At 39.1% G+C, this 17,585-nt stretch overlaps 1 protein-coding gene across 1 annotated transcript in view; it reads left to right on the top strand.

Moving 5' to 3' along the window:
- The window catches only part of DOK6 (docking protein 6), a 393,486-nt gene that overhangs the window by 36,702 nt on the left and 339,199 nt on the right, over positions 1 to 17,585 (top strand). The gene's annotated exons all lie outside the window — the stretch shown is intronic.

Below are 17,585 nucleotides of genomic sequence, written 5' to 3'. Positions count from 1 at the left end.
CTGCACTATATTTCACTATCTGTTATATAATCCGGCTAGTTCTTTCTCTCTAGTGATTGATAAAATTGACTTATGGTCTAGTCCTCTGTGGTCTTTAGTTATTAATTTTTGTTATTCTTAGGTAGCTGTGCAAAGGACTTGTTGCTAAAGAGTTGGGTGTGGGATGAGTTTGCTTTTCATGTTCATAATAATCTATGAACAGTATTTTTCATTCTCATTGGAAATAATCACATTTATGGTGGACATTACATTATGAACTTGCATATCACTATTTTAAAAATGTAATTTAATATGCAGTAATGAAGAATTGACTCCTTTTTTTTTTCAGTATTTAAGTTAAGTATGGTATCTGGTGTAAAAGGGCTTCCCTGGAGCCTCAGTGGGAAAAGAATCTGCCTGCAGTGCAGGATACCCAGGTTCAATTCCTGGGTTGGGAAGATGCCATGAGAATGGAATAGCAACCCGCTCCAGTATTCTTGCCTGGAGAATTCCATGGACAGAGGAGCCTGGGGGGGCTACAGTCCATAGGGTTGCAAATAGTCAGACGTGACTGAGCAACTAACACTTAAAGGGCCCACCTTCATTCTTTTAATATGACTATCCATGCATCCCCTGTTCACGGACTGTGATGTATACCATATTTATATATTATTCATATATAAAATAATTCATACTGCAGAATATCTCAAAAAGTTCCTTTCCAAGTGCTTTCTCCCTTTTTGGTATAGGTGGCATGTTCATTAGATTTGTCCAGAGTCACAGTTGTATGTTGGGAGGTAATTTGATCACGGTGTCTGTTTGTTTTACACAGAAATGGGAAGTAAGATCCTTAGAGACTCAGGATTTTAACTGACAGCAGATGAGAAAAGCAGAATATTTTAAGGGCAAATGCCATAGCATAAAATGTAAAATATTGGCAGTCCTTTTCTTTCAGTAAAATTACCTGCAGCTGTATTGGCAAATGGCTTATCATGTATATTCAAAAAGCTAAATTATGGGCAATTTGAACTCATTTATCTTTTTTAAATCCATGCAAATAATCACAACATTAATCTTTTTTTCTACAAAAGAATGAACAACTAGTTTGAACTGCCAGTTGTTTAAAGAGATTTCCATTACTATAGTGTATCTGAGATCTTCCCTGTAGCTCAGATGGTAAAGAATCTGCCGCAATTTAGGAGACCTGGGTCCGATCCCTGGGTCAGGAAGATCCTCTGGAGAAGGGAACGGCAATCCACTCCAGTATCCTTGCCTGGAGAATCCCATGGATAGTTCGTGGGGTCACAAAAAATCGGACATGACTGAGTGACTGACATGCACACACACATAGTGTATCTAGATTAAAAATGAGAATTTAAAGATGGGATTAAGAATTTTAAATGTTTGAAATAGAGGAGACACAAGATTTCAGATTTGTTTCTGCCATATACAAACAGATGCTTCTCATTCATGTATTAAAATAAAGAACCATATCCTTGGCATCAAAATTTGCTTTCAAATAAAGCATTTATAGCAAAACATTGCTTTTCTTCAGGAATATGTTTCAAAAGTAAATTATTTCATTAAAGTACCATTTAATTATATTCCATAACAGATTAGATTTTCCTTTTATACTTTCCAGCACTCGCCAGTTTTTCTAAATGTTTTGCACTCTTTCTTACTTTGAATCTACTTTTCTCTTCTTGCCTTCTTTCTTTGTTGGTCCTTATTTTATCAAGTTGATAATACCAGTAATAATAAATGACTAACCTTTATTGAATACTTAAAATGTGCCAATGTTTTTGACATTTTACTTTTTAAATAATTTAATACATGCTTCTTTTTATATTTGGGGAAAGTCAGGTATCTGGTGTGTGTGTGTGTGTGTGTGTGTGTGTTGTGTGTGTGTGTGTGTGTGTGTGTGTGTGTGTGTGTGTGTGTGTGTTCAGTCGCTCAGCAATGCCCACCTCTTGGCAACCCTATGGACTTTGGCTTGCCAGGCCCCTCTGTCCATGGGATTTCCCAGGCAAGAAGACTGGAGTGGCTTGCCATTTCCTTCTCCAGGGGATCTTCCCAACCCATGGATCAAATCTGCATCTGCTGTGTAGGTGGATTTGTTACCACTGAGTCCACAGGGGGAACCCCTGGTGAGTAAGTAGCAAATTCCCAAATAAGGGTAAAGCCTAGTCAGCCTTGTCCCTAGAACCTGTGCTCAGAACGGTTCTACTTACTACTGGTGATTACAGCAGAGTATAGTGTCTTCTCTTTCTATATTTATGCTCTTCATGGCCAGGCTCCTCTCACTGTGTTTAGAACTTTTCCTGTCACTGAGCACAATGAATACTATTTGATAATTCTGTCAGGAAGAAAACTCAATATAAATGCAAAAGCAGTATATTCATTACATCTGATACTTGGCTTACATACATGTAATTTGTAAAAAGCGATATATTTCAGATAACTTTATTGAAGAATGTAACATTACTTTGATGTTGTATCTATGGATAAAGGTCATTATATAATGGAGTTCCTTTCCTATTAGTATGTTATTTGTGTTTAAAAATGACTTTCTCTTATTTCTCTAATATCATTTATGGAGCCTTAGAAAATCAGTTTGTAGTCAATTCCTTTCATTATTACTTTGATACTTAAATTGACCCTAATGTGGCCCATGACAGCCCCTTCCAGCTTGTTTCTATGTGTTGCCCAGCCATTTTCCCATAAGCCTTAAAGCCCATCCTTACTTACAGGCACAAGAAATAACATAAGGGCAAGGGTGGGATGTTTTGAGAGAACAGCATTAAAACATGTATATTATCACGGCTGAAACAGATCACCAGCTCAGGTTGGATGCATGAGACAAGTGCTCGGGGCTGGTACACTGGGAAGACCCAGAGGGATCGGGTGGGGAGGGAGGTGGGAGGGGGGACCGGGCTGGGGAACACATGTAAATCCATGGCTGATTCATGTCAATGTATGGCAAAAACCACTACAATATTGTAAAGTAATTAGCCTCCAACTAAAAAAAAAAAAAAGAAATAACATAAGGGGTGTTGGGGAGAAGAGAAACTCTTCTTTACCAAAGGATGAGCAATAAAAACACAAAATGAGTGACAGAAATAGAAAAATATTCTCTTACAATTACTAAAGTAGTAATTAAATTACTCTGGCATCATCAACCACTGAGAAAAAATAGCAAAGAGAATATTCACAACTTAAATGATAAAACTTAACATCACCAGAAATGAGTCTAATGATATTACTATATCCTGTTATAATGCAATAATAAGAAGATATATATGTCAAAGTAATATAGCAGATCAATAATGTAATAATAATCCATAACATATGCATTGATTAGTATATATTTATATAAAATACCAATTAGATACTAAGAAGTTTTTATGCATGTAAAACTAAAATAGACAATGGCTTTATACTGTAAAGCCATTTATACTAGGTGGGTTTGATCATTATATTTGTATGTAAATATATTAATAGATCTGAAATAGTAATCAAATGTGATATCACTCATACCTTTTCATGGGCAGTATGAGAAATTTATATTAGCTGACACTCTTTTGAACTTATGATTTTCTAACTAAGCCACTGAATCTGTTATTTTTTACTTGTAAACAACTGGTAGAATTGTGACAGCTATACTAAACAATGTATTATCTTCTTTCCATATTTTTATTGTTTTAAAATCCCACTTCAGTCTTTTCAAATCTCATCTCCAGCCAGTCCCTGCTCACTTTGGAATTCCCAACGTAGCAACACTTTCTGCCTCATTGTTGGTCTTTTTAACCTGGGGGTGTGTGTGTGTGTGTGTGTGTGTGTGTGTCTGTGTCTGTGTGTCTGTGTGTGTCTGTGTGTGTCTGTCTGTCTGTCCTGGAACTTCCCCTTGGGTATGATGGTTAAGAATATTTACAAAACGTATCCTCAAACACCAGCTTTCCATGAATATTTTGATTACATTATTGCTTCTTTCCATTCCGGTATTAAAAATTCTAAATGTCATGGATATTTAGAGGTGTATTTATTCAGCACATTCTTGTAAATGATAGAAAATTCCTGTCCTATTTGTGCTTGATTTCTGGTTTTTATTTTTATTAAAAGCTTTGGTGAATTGCTTTGGCTTTTAAAAAATGTTTTTATAGAACATTCATGTAGGATATTAAGTGATTAATCCTTCTGCTAGAAGATTATAGAAGCCTTCAAATCTGTGCAGAATTCAACAAATCCAGATTAATAGCATTTAAACATCGGAAAGGTGGTTTCTCTTGGGAGCATGAGCAATTATTTTAGCACTGTGCCCAAGTAACTCAAGCCATTAGGAACTGTCCTGTCTTTTCCATTCTCTGAGCCTGAAGGGATGGCAGGCAGCTCTGCCTGTATTGCAGAATCTTCAGCACTGGTACTTGCAAGTTAGGCTTTGGCTCAGCATTACGTAGTCTGTGTCGCCACACCCACTCTCCCTCCATTCCCACTCCTGGCGAGATTTGGTCAGCCCCCAGCAGGTACCGCATGGCTACCTACTACTGGCCTCACTCGCTCCCCTTCCTTCTTAAGAATGTGTTTGATTAGATGAAATACTGAAGTTTTCTCGTTAAACTTAACTGAAGCATTTAACCAACTTACGCCTGAATAAGATACTTGATAAAGAAGTTCACGGAGCACGTCCCAGTTTTATGTGCTATGAATACTTTTTCTTTCCCTGTCTCTTGCCCTGTGCGTATGTGGATGTGTGTGTCTGTCTTACAATCTTCATCGTGATCGCTCTTTAGATTTCTTGCTAGTGTGTCTGTATCACCAGGATAGGGCTCAGCATCTTATTGGCACTGAATACAACTTAAACTGCCATCTCTGTAATTACTGCTGCTTTTGTTTGAAAACATTATCTACTATAGACTTTTGTCAGCTTTTTGTTAAAGTGCTTCATCTTGTATTCCTAGCATTCTGAACTCTGGGCATAAAAGAATAAAGATCTGAGCCATCTAAAGATTTGGCAATTTTTAAAGTGTGCAGTGTGTTCTGGGCTTCAAATGTAATTGTAGCACACTTAATGAGTGTAATAACCTCATGAGTGTTGTTTTCATACATGTTTGCATAATGATAGACTCACATCTGAAAAGAAATCATCTAATCAATGTGAATTCCCATCATTTGTCACCTATCCTGATGTGGGATTTGTATTTTGTAAAAACTTTTTAGCTGAAAGCTTGTCTCAGGAGATTGTGAATATGGCATATATTACAGTGGAGGTGGTATGTTTATTTTGCTTTTTGAATTTTAGGTATTAAAGGTCCACTTTTCTATTCTTTAAGGGGAAACCTATTCCCAGAGTTATCTCTATCTTGAAAGTTTGATGACAACTGTTTGACGTTTTTAAATGGGGCTTTGTGTTAGATTTTGAGAGCCTGAAGCTAATGCATATTGATACTTCTTTTTCATCATCTCCAGGCTAAGACAGAGATGTTTCTTGAAGAATTTTGCTTTGACAAATTAATGAAGGAAAACCATCTATAAGATACTGCAGAAGCATAATCCATACCATTCAGTAACTGAAATGCTGTAGATGTCTTATATTTGTCATAAAATATTTGCAGTTTGGGCTAATTTTGAGCAGAGCCAGCCTGAATTAATAAACAGTGCAAACTGTGAAATGTCTTTAAAGATGTATAATATTATTATGTAAAACTAATCATGACCTGAGGGATCTGTTTCTAAGAACAACAAAACCAGAAATAATCGCTATGCTTAAATTTCAGATCATACTTTTTAGGGTAATTACTCATCACATGGACTTCAAAGTAACTTTCATTTCATCAAATTACTTATATTTACTTGTAGCTTTTTAGTATAACTTAATTGATTATTAAATGCACACACACACACACACACACACACACACACAGAACTGGAAACCAGTTCACTGATTTTGTTGTGCAGCATGTTTGATTTCACTCCTGGAGCAGAGGACCTTAAGTTTTCTAATAATACCAAAATCATGGAAAGCAGATATTGATAAACTTATGTCTTCATTTAGGACAGAAGGAACTGAATTTACTTTTTGGATTTTTGTGATATGACTGTAAAAGAATAAGCAAAGTTCTTAATAGAATTTTTCTTTTGGCCCTTAAATTTAAAATAAAATTGTACACATTTTCTCTGTCTTTGAAAGTTTTTCAAAAACAGAAAGCAGGATGAAGAAGGGAGAATCCTCTAATTTGTTTCATGATTAATTAGCCATATACATAATGTAATACTGTGTGGACAAAAATTGGAGAGAGAGAAAGAGAGATGGGAAGCAGGACTTTCTGTTCATAATGAAATACTCTTTTCTGATGAGTAGGCTGTTGATCCAAGTTACCTTTATATTGATATGAAGGGAAATAAAGATTCCCCTTTGCCTTCCCTTTTTTACTTAAGTAGGAAGAAGGGGAGACCGTGAAGGCACTCAGTGCTAAAGATAGGCAGCAACATCTTAGAAACCATAACTCATTTTAACCTTACCAGTTATTATTCATATTATTTTTGGCAAGGATGCATTCTGTCTGCATATTTTAATGCAGGGAAAGTGCTAGTCAGACCATTATCTTATTTAATAATGCTATAAAGAGGAGGATAAGATTAGTAAATATTTGAAAGAATGATTAAAATATACTGTATTCTTTATAGCTGATAAAAGATGGTGTAATATGCAACAGAAAATTACAAATTAGTTTCTAAAGTTATTGATACTCATGTAAGATCAGACGACTGTTTATAAAAGGTGAATGTGAATGTAAGGAAGCAAATATGTTACCTTAACATGTTACCTTAACATGAGTGAGAATTGGCAATGAATTAGGAAAAATTTTCCTTGAATCAGGAATGTGAAGTGGTCCTGTTATAGAAGTGCAGCACACTGAAACCTGAGCAGTTTCAACACTGATTCATGGTTTCTCGAGGAAGCACTGCCAATCAAGTGGGCCTTAGGAAGCATCACTATGAACAAAGCTAGTGGAGGTGATGGATTTCCCATTGAGCTTTTCAAATCCTAAAAGATGATGCTGTGAAAGTACTGCACTCAATATCACAGCAAATCTGGAAAACTCAGCAGCGGCCACAGGACTGGAAAAGGTCAGTTTTCAATCCAACCCCAAAGAAAGGCAATCCCAAAGAACACTCTAACTACCGCACAATTGCACTCATCTCACACGCTAGTAAAGTAATGCTCAAAATTCTCCAAGCCAGGCTTCAGCAATATGTGAACAGCTGGTTCTAGAAAAGGCAGGGAACCAGAGATCAAATTGCCAGCATCCACTGGATCATCGAAAAAGCAAGAGAGTTTCAGAAAAACATCTATTTCTGCTTTATTGACTATGGCAAAGCCTTTGACTGTGTGGATCACAATAAACTGTGGAAAATTCTTAAAGAGACAGGAGTACTAGACCGCTTGATCTGCCTCTTGAGAAATCTGTATGCAGGTCAAGAAGCAGCAGTTAGAACTGGAACAACAGACTGGTTCCAACTATGAAAAGGAGTATGTCAAGGCTATATATTGTCACCCTGCTTATTTGACTTATATGCAGAGTACATCATGAGAAATGCCAGGCGGGATGAAGAACAAACTGGAATCAAGATTGCCGGGAGTAATATCAATAACCTCAAATATATAGATGACACCACTCTTATGGCAGAAATTGAAGAAGAACTAAAGAGCCTCTGGATGAAAGTGAAAGAGGAGAGTGAAAAAGTTGGCATAAAACTCAATATAGAAAAGTAAGATCATGGCACCTGGTCCCATCCCTTCATGGCAAATAGATGGAGAAACAGTGGAAACAGTGACAAACTTTATTTTTTTTGGGCTCCAAAGTCACTGCAGATGGTGACTTCAGCCATGAAATTAAAAGACACTTGCTCCTTGGAAGAAAAACTATGACCAACCTAGACAGCGTATTAAACAGAGACATTACTTTGCTGGCAAAGGTCCGTCTAGTCGAGGTTATCGTTTTTCCAGTGGTCATATATGGATGTGAGAGTTGGACCATAAAGAAAGCTGAGCGCTGAAGAATTGATGCTTTTGAACTGTGGTGTTGGAGAAGACTCTTGAGAGTCCCTCGGACTGCGAGGAGATCCAACCAGTCCATCCTAAAGGAGATCAGTCCCGACTGTTCATTGGAAGGACTGATGCTGAAGCTGAAACTCCAGTCCTTTGGCCACCTGATGCAAAGAGCTGACTCATTTGAAAAGACCCTGATGCTGGGAAAGATTGAAGGCAGGAGGAGAAGGGGATGATAGAGGATGAGATGGTTGGATGGCATCACCGACTTTATGGACATGAGTTGGGGTAAACTCCAGGAGTTGGTGATGGACAGGGAGGCCTGGCATGCTGTAGTCCATGGCATCGCAAAGAGTTGGACATGATGGAGCGACTGAACTGAACGGAAGGAAACACTGAGTTTTCTCTCCTAGTCAGTATCAGTGAATCTGTGTTTGACTTATAACATTGCATAAATTAATAGTTTACATGTGTTTTCTAGAAAGCTGTCTAGTGACACACCTCACGGGTGTGCTCAGTTGCATCCAGCCTTTGCAACCCCATCGACTGTAGCCCATCAGGCTCCCCTGACCATGGGATTCTCTAGGCAAGAAGTCTGGAGTGGGTTGCCATTCTCTTCTCCAGGGCATCTTCCCGACCCAGGGATCAAAACTGGGCCTCCTGCATTGCAGGCAGATTCTTTACCTCTGAGCCACCAGGGAAGCTCTTTAGATATTATCAAATCAGTTAATTTCTTATATCTCTTATACACTGGAAAAAGTTGGTCCCTTTAAAAAAATATTATTCTGTATTCCACCAGATAATCAAAGCTTACTCTACCAGAAATAACCAAAAGTCTGAGCACACTGTTTCCTGTTTCATTTATGTTAGTTATTTTTATCAAGTACGTGTTAACCACTAGTCATGGTATTAACAGTTATTGTTCTTGCTATATCTGTATTAGAAGTGATAGGTGATATAGTTACCAAATTTATTTAAAGAGTGTGGTGGCTCCCCAATTTACTGTGAGTAATAGCATGGAAAAACAGTTGGCACTTCTGAACAGCCTGACGCCTGCGATAGGCAGTGATTTAATTTTGAAGTTATTTTATTACTTTCAAATGAAATGAGAAATCTACCTTGTTTCTTACTATGAGCCTCTTATTAATTCGCAATTTATCCTCCTTCAGTGATTATCATGATTCATGTATCACTGCCTGACTTGTATTATGTATCCAGTTGCCATTATATAATGGTGGGAATTTGATATTTCTCATTACAGTGGAATTACATTCCTTGTATACCGTAAAGGAGGCTTCTGTATTTCAAGAAGCAAATTATGAATACTTATTTAACAAATAGAAACTTGTCACTGAACAGGTTTTCCCATTAAATTTTGTTGTACTTAGAATTTGAAACTCAGTTAAACTCAGCACACTGATAACACAGGTAGTAAATTTGATGATCTGGTGTGAACCAGGTCCTATGAGAAGTCAAGGACAGTATCTGTACCCTTGAGGAGTGTTACTTGCTCAGTTGTGTCCAACTCTTTGAGACCCCATGAATTGTAGCTCGCCAGGCTCCTCTGTCCATGGGGTTCTCCAGGCAAGAATGCTGGGGTGGCTTGCCATTCCCTTCTCCAAGGGCTTTTCCCTACCCAGGGATCAAACCTGGGTCTCCCACATTGCCAGTGGATTCTTTACTCTCTGAGACACCAGGGATGTTCCATATCCTTGAGGAATGTGTGACTTAATAGATGGCTTTCTACTACATTTTGTATCATACAGAATGCCTTCAGTAGAAACTATATATAGAGTGTATATATATTATATATAGTTATTTTGAATATATTATACATGTATGTATTATAAATACTGTGTATTCCCTGATAGCTCAGACAGTAGAGAATCTGCCTGCAATGCTGGAGACGTAGGTTCAATCCCTGGGTCAGGAAGGTCCTCTGGAGAAGGAAATGGCAACCCATTTCAGTATTCTTGCTTGGGAAATCCCATGGACAGAGGAGCTTGGTGGGCTATAGTCAAGGGGGTCACTAAGAGTTGGACGTGACTGAGTGGCTAACACACACATTTATTTTTCAAATGTTATTATGATATTATAATTGTATATGAGAAATAGAGATGAGGCTGGATACAGAAATAGAAAATTAAAGACATTAAATGTCCATGTTTAAGCTAATATACAATAACATCTTTGGTCATTTTAGGTTTCAGGCTTAGATAATGTTATGATATAGTCACAGGTTTGAACCATTTAACTGCTACTGCATACAAGATGGACTGGAGCATGTTCTCAAGTCGTTCATGGATGACGGACTGGAAGGAACTGGAGGTATAGAGAACAGCTGGGATGCCATGAGACAAGCACAACTGTGGATAAAAATGGGAGTTTTCTTTGTTGAAACAAAAGCAAAGAGAGAAACTATGGCATACTTCAGAATAAGCTAATCAAGATTTTATAACTACTAGGATATTTGGGACAAAGGAGGGTGTGTGAAAGTTGTTTCTGAAGGTGATGTCTCTTCTGTCCCATACATCTGAGGGCAGTGCTGCTGCCGCTGAAGGAAATGCAGTGTTTGTGTAGGAACTTGAAGTTTGCTATCATTTATACTGACTTTAGAGGCTTCCCAGGTGGCGCTAGTGGTAAAAGAACCCACTTGCCAATGCAGGAGACATAAGAGACACAGGTTCCCTCTCTGGGTCAGGAAGATCCTCTGGAGGAGGGCATGGCAACCCACTCCAGTATTCTCGTCTGGAGAATCCCATGGCCAGGGGAGCTTGGTGGGCTTCAGTCCACGGGGCTGCAAAGAGTCAGACACGACTGAGCGACAGGACCACACATCGCTGGCTGCTCTGTTGAAAGTGGATGAGGGTTGGGGGGGACAGAAGGGAATCAGGGCGACCACTGAAGCTGCTGTTACAGTATTGTCATGTTTGAAAAAAAATTATAATCAGTAAATATCGAATAAATGCATTTTACTTTTGATATCTAAAACAGAGAATAGTTTTTGGTTGATTCCAGGGAATAACAAATCTTGGTAGGCAGCTCCTGAAATCTGCCTGTGTGTGCTCATACTGAGAATTCTATCCTACCCCCTTTTCATGGCAAGTGTCTTATCCTCATATTGCCTCCATTTCATCACAGCACTCACCTTGCAGTGTTGTTATAGGATAATAATAATCATCAAGTTATTATTGTACCAGGTTGCATGTATTTATTAGGCAGAGACTGTGGTCAGTGTTTTACACACATTATCTCATATCAGTTTCCCAAACAACGCTACCAGTTAGGTGACATAAACGGCTCCCTTTTACATACAAGGAAACCGAAGCATGACCCCACCTAAGAAATGATTCCTCCAATGCCTATATGGAAAAAGCCAGAAATCAGTATCAGAAAACCACTTGGGGCGTTCCTTCATCGGCAGCTCAGGAGACAAGCAGAGACACATGGGGCCTGCCTAGTGACCTGGGCTGAGTTCCGAGCCTGACGCCCTCCCCAGGGAAGCAACGTGCTCGCTGCATGCAGCTTCCTCATCCCTCCTGGGGTGCTGTCTTCCTCCCCATGCTGAAGGTCCTCCCTGGGACCCACTCTCCTCAGAAGAAAAGGAGGCAGGTCATAGTCCTGCCTCTGGGAGTCAGGTTTCGGTGAAATTCCAGCCTGGGCTCCCTCCATGACTGGCCTTGGAATGGACCTGGTCCTTCCCCTCCTCCCCGGTTTCTGGGACTTCTCCTCCTACTCCTCACTCAGGTCAGGAGGAAAAAGATTCTTCAGTTATTTCTGGAACGCTTTTCTCTTTGTCTTCTTTTCCATTTCCTCCTATTTGGGGAAAACCCACACATGTCTGACCTCCCTATTTCTTCAAAGAAACATTTTTTTCCCTTTCTCAGTTAAAAATGCCTGGCCTAAAGGCTAACACCTTATCTATTTCAAGAACTCCTTAATAAGAAACAAAGAATTCCAAGAGTAGGTTATTTTATCTGCCCTGTTCTGATCTGTGTTGAGAATCTGAACACTGTTTGAAACCCCTTCAAAGATAATTGCTAGCATTTACTTCTTTTGTTTTACAGCAGTGTTAACCTGTACATCAGAGGGAAAGCACGTTTTATATTTACCTCATATAGTACAATAAAAATTTCACCAGTACAGACTTAGGCGGAAAGATTAGCATTCTATATTTTATGAAACTAATCTTGCTTCCCAAGTTTAAGAGTTTCAACTTGCCATTTAATTACAAATATACTTGTCAAATAGAGTGTAGGATACACAATTAAGTTTGAATTTCAAGTAAACAATGAATTTTTTTTTACTATAACTGTCATGCAATGTTTGTATTTTTATTTGCAAAATCTGGCAACCCTAAATATCACTTTAACTATAAAGCTATTTTTAGTTAAAAGTTTAAAGGTTGAGTGACGAAAACAGCGGGCTACCCTGGTAGTTCAGTGGTAAAGAATACAATGCAGGAGATGCAGTTTCGATCCCTGGGTTGGGAAGATCCCCTGGAGAAAGAAATGGCAACCCACTCCAGTATTCTTGCCTGGGAAATCCTATGGCCAGAGGAGCCTGGTGGGCTACAGTCCATGGGGTTGCAAAGAGTTGGGCATGACTTAGTGACTTAACAACAACAACAAAGGAAAAAGGTATTAAAGTATCTCTTCGGATCGTTTCTTGACCTTCATAGTGGCTGGAGATCACTTTGGCCACGTAGCTTGCCATGGAGACCTCTGCAGGGTTACAGATGGAACCAGGATATACACATGTTCCTCTTGCCTATAGCTCCTGTTCACTGTTTCTGGGCTCACTGTCACCAGCCCTCTTGAAGTTCACACCTAATGGAAGTCTGAGGGAAACAAGGCTGTGGATTCTGGATTTCTGCCCTGTTTTTTTGTCCCTGTTTTCTTTCTTCCTCCCAACGCAGAGGGTACCTTCCTGTCAGTAGTAATAACCTGTGTATATTTAGCCTCCGGAATGGCTTAATTAAGAAATGGCTTAATGCTTTGCTTTTCAGTGTAAAATGAGCTTTTGAAAATGAGTATTTAAAAAAAAGAAAATGAGTATTTTTTCCTTCCCAACATACCTAAGCTATTGAGACTCAATGAAGATTCAAGAAAACCATCCTTCAGACTCAATGACCCTTTATTTCAGGTAGTATTATCCTTCCTGTTGAAAGAAGGAAAACCGTAGAAAAAGCTTCACTGCCATAGGATTTTTCAGGAAGAAAGGGAAGTCACTCAGTTGTCTCTGACTCTTTGTGACCCCATGGACTATAGCCCACCAGGCTCCTCCATCCATGGGATTCTCCAGGCAAGAATACTGGAGTGGGTTGCCATTTCCTTCTCCACGGGATCTTCCCGACCCAGGGATCGAATGCGGGAGCATTGCGGGTAGAAGCTTTACCATCTGAGCCACCAGGGAAGACCATTGCAAAATTATTTTTTAAACTGTCCATAATCTAGCCTTCGTTATGTGAGTTCAGGTGTGTGTGAGCCTGGGGGCTTCTTCCTTTGTTTCTGTCTCTCATGCAGGCACATATGCATTCTCTTCTCTCTCTTTTCTTGGAGACTGTATAATTGTGTGTGCATGACTAAAGAAGTGACTGTATTAGAGAAGCACAAAATCATTTGATAAATAATCTGGTGCTGAATTTTGAGATAAATAGCCAATTCAGGCTGCTCTATTCTAATACCCTGGAGAAGAGAAAGACTGCTCACTCCAGTATTCTGACCTGGAGAATTCCATGGACTGTGTAGTCCATGGGGTCCCAAAGAGTCGGATACAGACTGAGCAACTTTCACTTTTCACTTTATTCTAATACATATGACAAACATTTATTTTATTTAGGCTCATCCAGAAAATATGTGCTTGGATCTTTAAAATAAAATGTTTCCCTGTGAGACATTTGATTTGACTCTTGGTATGGTTTCAATAAGATTTAATATATTTCAAAACCCTATTTGTTAGAAAATGTGTCAAAAATCTCTTTAATGCCATTTTTCATTTTTAAACCAACACATAACTCCCTTTGAAATTGCCTTTTGCTTCTTGGGCAAGAAAATCTTTCGACATAGCATAACTAAAATAGTTCCACACATTTCCCAATGAAATGTTTTCCAATCTGTGTATCCAGAGCTGGGATAACTTTTGTCAAAAATAAAAATTAATATTCTCTTGTAATTTTCGCCAATAATTAAACTAGTCTCTTCAGAAATACTACAGCCAATGATATTTTCTAAAAACTTGAACCAAATCAAAATGTGCGACAGAGTGTGCTGTTTGATTAAACATCGATTAGCTATTCTACATATTTGAAAAAAATGTTATCTTGTATAAAATGTATATATTATCAAAGTTTCTAAATAAATCCTGGGCTAGATGTTTAACTTTGAGTTCCAGGTGGGCACATTTGTGTTGATTTTTACAAATTAAGAAAAAGTCAACAAATCACTACTGAAGAAATAATATAGCTAATGAATAGCAATGTATACCTCAATATTTTAATCTGCAATAGTACAACATAAAAAGGTAATTGTACAACATATATGATCATCTTAGAAAAAAGGAGACTGTGGTTAAGTGGAAGATAATATTGGAATCTTATTTTCACTGGGAAACCTGGAAAACCAGAAATATCGATCTTACAGAAAGTAACTAGTTTACAAGACATAAAGTGAAAACAAAGCATTACAGTTAGACCCTGTAGAAATGTAATCGTATTGATTACAAATTCCTTCTTAGTATTTTGTGACTTGTCGATAATGAGATAGTAAAACATACGATACTTTGAAATTGGAAGTATAAAACAAAGAAAAAAACAGAAAGCATTTATCACAGAATTATTTGCAAATCATTTAAAATTTTGAAGAGAGAAATTCATTGTTTGCTGTGCTGCTGAGCGTTGCATTGGACACATCCCTAGGTGAGCCCTGGTTTAAACTGCCTTAGCTTTACCTGAAATTATGTTCCCAAAACTAAGGAGGCTTGGGTCTTACTGGTATCATGAAAAGTGAAAGTGTTAGTTGCTCCCTCGTGTCCAACTCTTTGTGACCCCATGGACTATAGCCCGCCAGGCTCCTCCTCTATCCGTGGAATTCTCCAGGCAAGAATACTGGAGTAGATAGCCTTTCTTTTCTCCAGGGGAATCTTCCCAACCCAGGGATTGAACCAGGGTCTCCCGCGTTGCGGGCAGATTCTTTACCATTTGAGCCACCAGGGAAGCACTTACTGGTACCATAATGAGTTGTATATCTGCTTGAAAATTAATTGTCTTCCTTTAGACATATCAGCTCATCTAGTAAGTATGTGACAGCTATTCTTGTCTTGCTGTCCACTTGAGAAACTTTGTCTCCATTCTGCTTTATAAATACTGACCTTCCATCTCTACTCAACAGGCGTTAACATATGAGCATTTTTGCTGGTACCTGACATTTTAAATTCAGTTCTTCACAGGTAGTTTCTCATGACTCTAGTATTCGATCCATATATAGATTGTAAAAGAGTTTTACAATGTTTTGATTAATTTTTCCTTAACACATAGGGATAATTTTTTTCCTAGATATATGCACATATGTGAATTTTTTCATATGGAAAAAATATATACAAGAGCAAGACATTTTCCAGATGTTCCTAAACTCTTTGTCTCATAAGGAATACAAGTATCTGAGAACTCATGAATTCTTATTTTATTTTCTCAAGAATGAGACAGCAGTCAGGGGTTTCTTGGAAAACTACACAAAACTGTCAGTTTGTTATTTCGGGTTCCCAGAGGAAAAAGATGGCCCTCTCAGAAGGAGTGAGAAGAATCTTACTATAGATGAGATGGGTGATGGAGAGGGTAAGGGAAACCAACAAAAGCCAGGAGAGAGAGCAAGAGTGAGCCTCTGCCATGCCCAGGCACGAAGAACGGGAGAAGGGACTGATGGCCAGATGGGAGCTGAAGGTGACAGGGGGGCCACCCAAGGGAGTGGCCTGGAGAGGGGGCCATGGTGCCTGCTGACGCCTGAGCGGCGAGTCGGGACACGCGCTACAAGCCCCCCCTCCCATATCTCGTGGAACTTTGCTCTGTCAGAACCCAGCTGGAACCAGCTGGAAGCATAGGACCTTGCTCTCTAGTCCATGCAGATCAGCTTCTGCATGCAGGCACAGTGAGATGGGGGACTCAGGAGGGGACCCGTAGAACAAGTCAGTGGAGGTCCTGAGGACATGAGTCTTTCTTAATGATCCCATCACTGAAGCTGTTTGCATGACAGCCTTCCAAACAGGCTGCCTGTGGCATGGGAATAGTGTTATGATAGTATCATGTTAAAGATGGGAGTGGCGGAGTGATGACTGTGTCCCACTCCCAGTGGTGACAATGCTATTTGAAATAAAGGTTGGAAGATCTTTCATCTTTGGGGGAATCCCATCAAGTCTCAAGTGTGGATGCAGGTTTCACAGGTCCATTTCAGGTGAGAGCATCAGTCTCGAGGACTGTGGAGACAGGGTCATCCTACTGGAGTCTCTGGTGTCAGAGATTGTTTTCTTTTCTGTGCAGATGTTTTTGGTTTCATGTCATTTCAACTACTTATTTTTCTTCAGTTGCCTGATGCTCTTTCAGTTGTAGGAATAGATTTGCCAGATGATGGTATAGATTTCAACTCTAAGCTATATTTTTGGTACATATCCAATTTAGATACTTTGTTAGCTTCATTTTTGCTAAACTATTTCGTGAATGTTTAGTCCGCTCAGTGCTTATGTTAGGAGGTAGGGAAGGGTTTAACTGAAAAACAAATGCAGGAAGTCTGTCCTAGCAACCTGTGGTGCTATAAACAAAAATAGAATAAACAAAGAACAAGGGATTAGTTAGTGGGAGAGAGGGGCGGGAATATTGATTTCATAATGGACAGTTTTATCCAGAAGGGTCCCAGTTAAAAATGTGAGAATGGAATTCACTAAAGAGTTCTGGAGTAATCCAGAGAAGATGGGATAATATAAGTGGGGGTCAGTAAAGAATCTGCCTGCAGTGCAGGAGACCTGGGTTCGATCCCTGAGTCAGGAAGATCCCCTGGAGAAGGAAATGGCAACCCACTCCAGTATCCTTACCTGGAAAATCTCATGGACACAAGAGCCTGGTAGACTGTATTCCATGGGCTTGCAAAGAATCAGGCACGACTGAGCAACTAACACTTATTTACTTCCTTACAGTCTAGCAGCATGTAGTGCATTTAACAGTGCTAGCTGGAATAATTATTGAATGAGACTTCCATACCTTGCCCTCAGTATATAACGCACATACTGAGTCAGTTGATACATGATAGTCAATACAGAAGCAAGTTTTGCAGGATTCTGGGGACTAGAGGAGTACAGTGTTTTACTCCACTTGCATCTCACTGCAGATGTGTTTCTGTAACATGCCCACCATAATGCATTTGTAAGGGCTTCCCTAGTGTCTCAGACAGTAAAGAATCCACCTGCAATGTAGAAGACTTAGGCTTGATCCTTGGGTCTGGAAGATCCCCTGGAGAAGCGAATGGCTACCCACTCCATTTTTAGAGATTTAATTGTGAGCTCTTTGGAAGAAATT

This window comes from Cervus elaphus, chromosome 27 (genome assembly GCF_910594005.1).
Source record: "Cervus elaphus chromosome 27, mCerEla1.1, whole genome shotgun sequence".
Taxonomy (NCBI): domain Eukaryota; kingdom Metazoa; phylum Chordata; class Mammalia; order Artiodactyla; family Cervidae; genus Cervus; species Cervus elaphus.
Note: the sequence above shows the minus strand (reverse complement) of the source record. Positions and strands in the feature narration are given on the sequence as shown.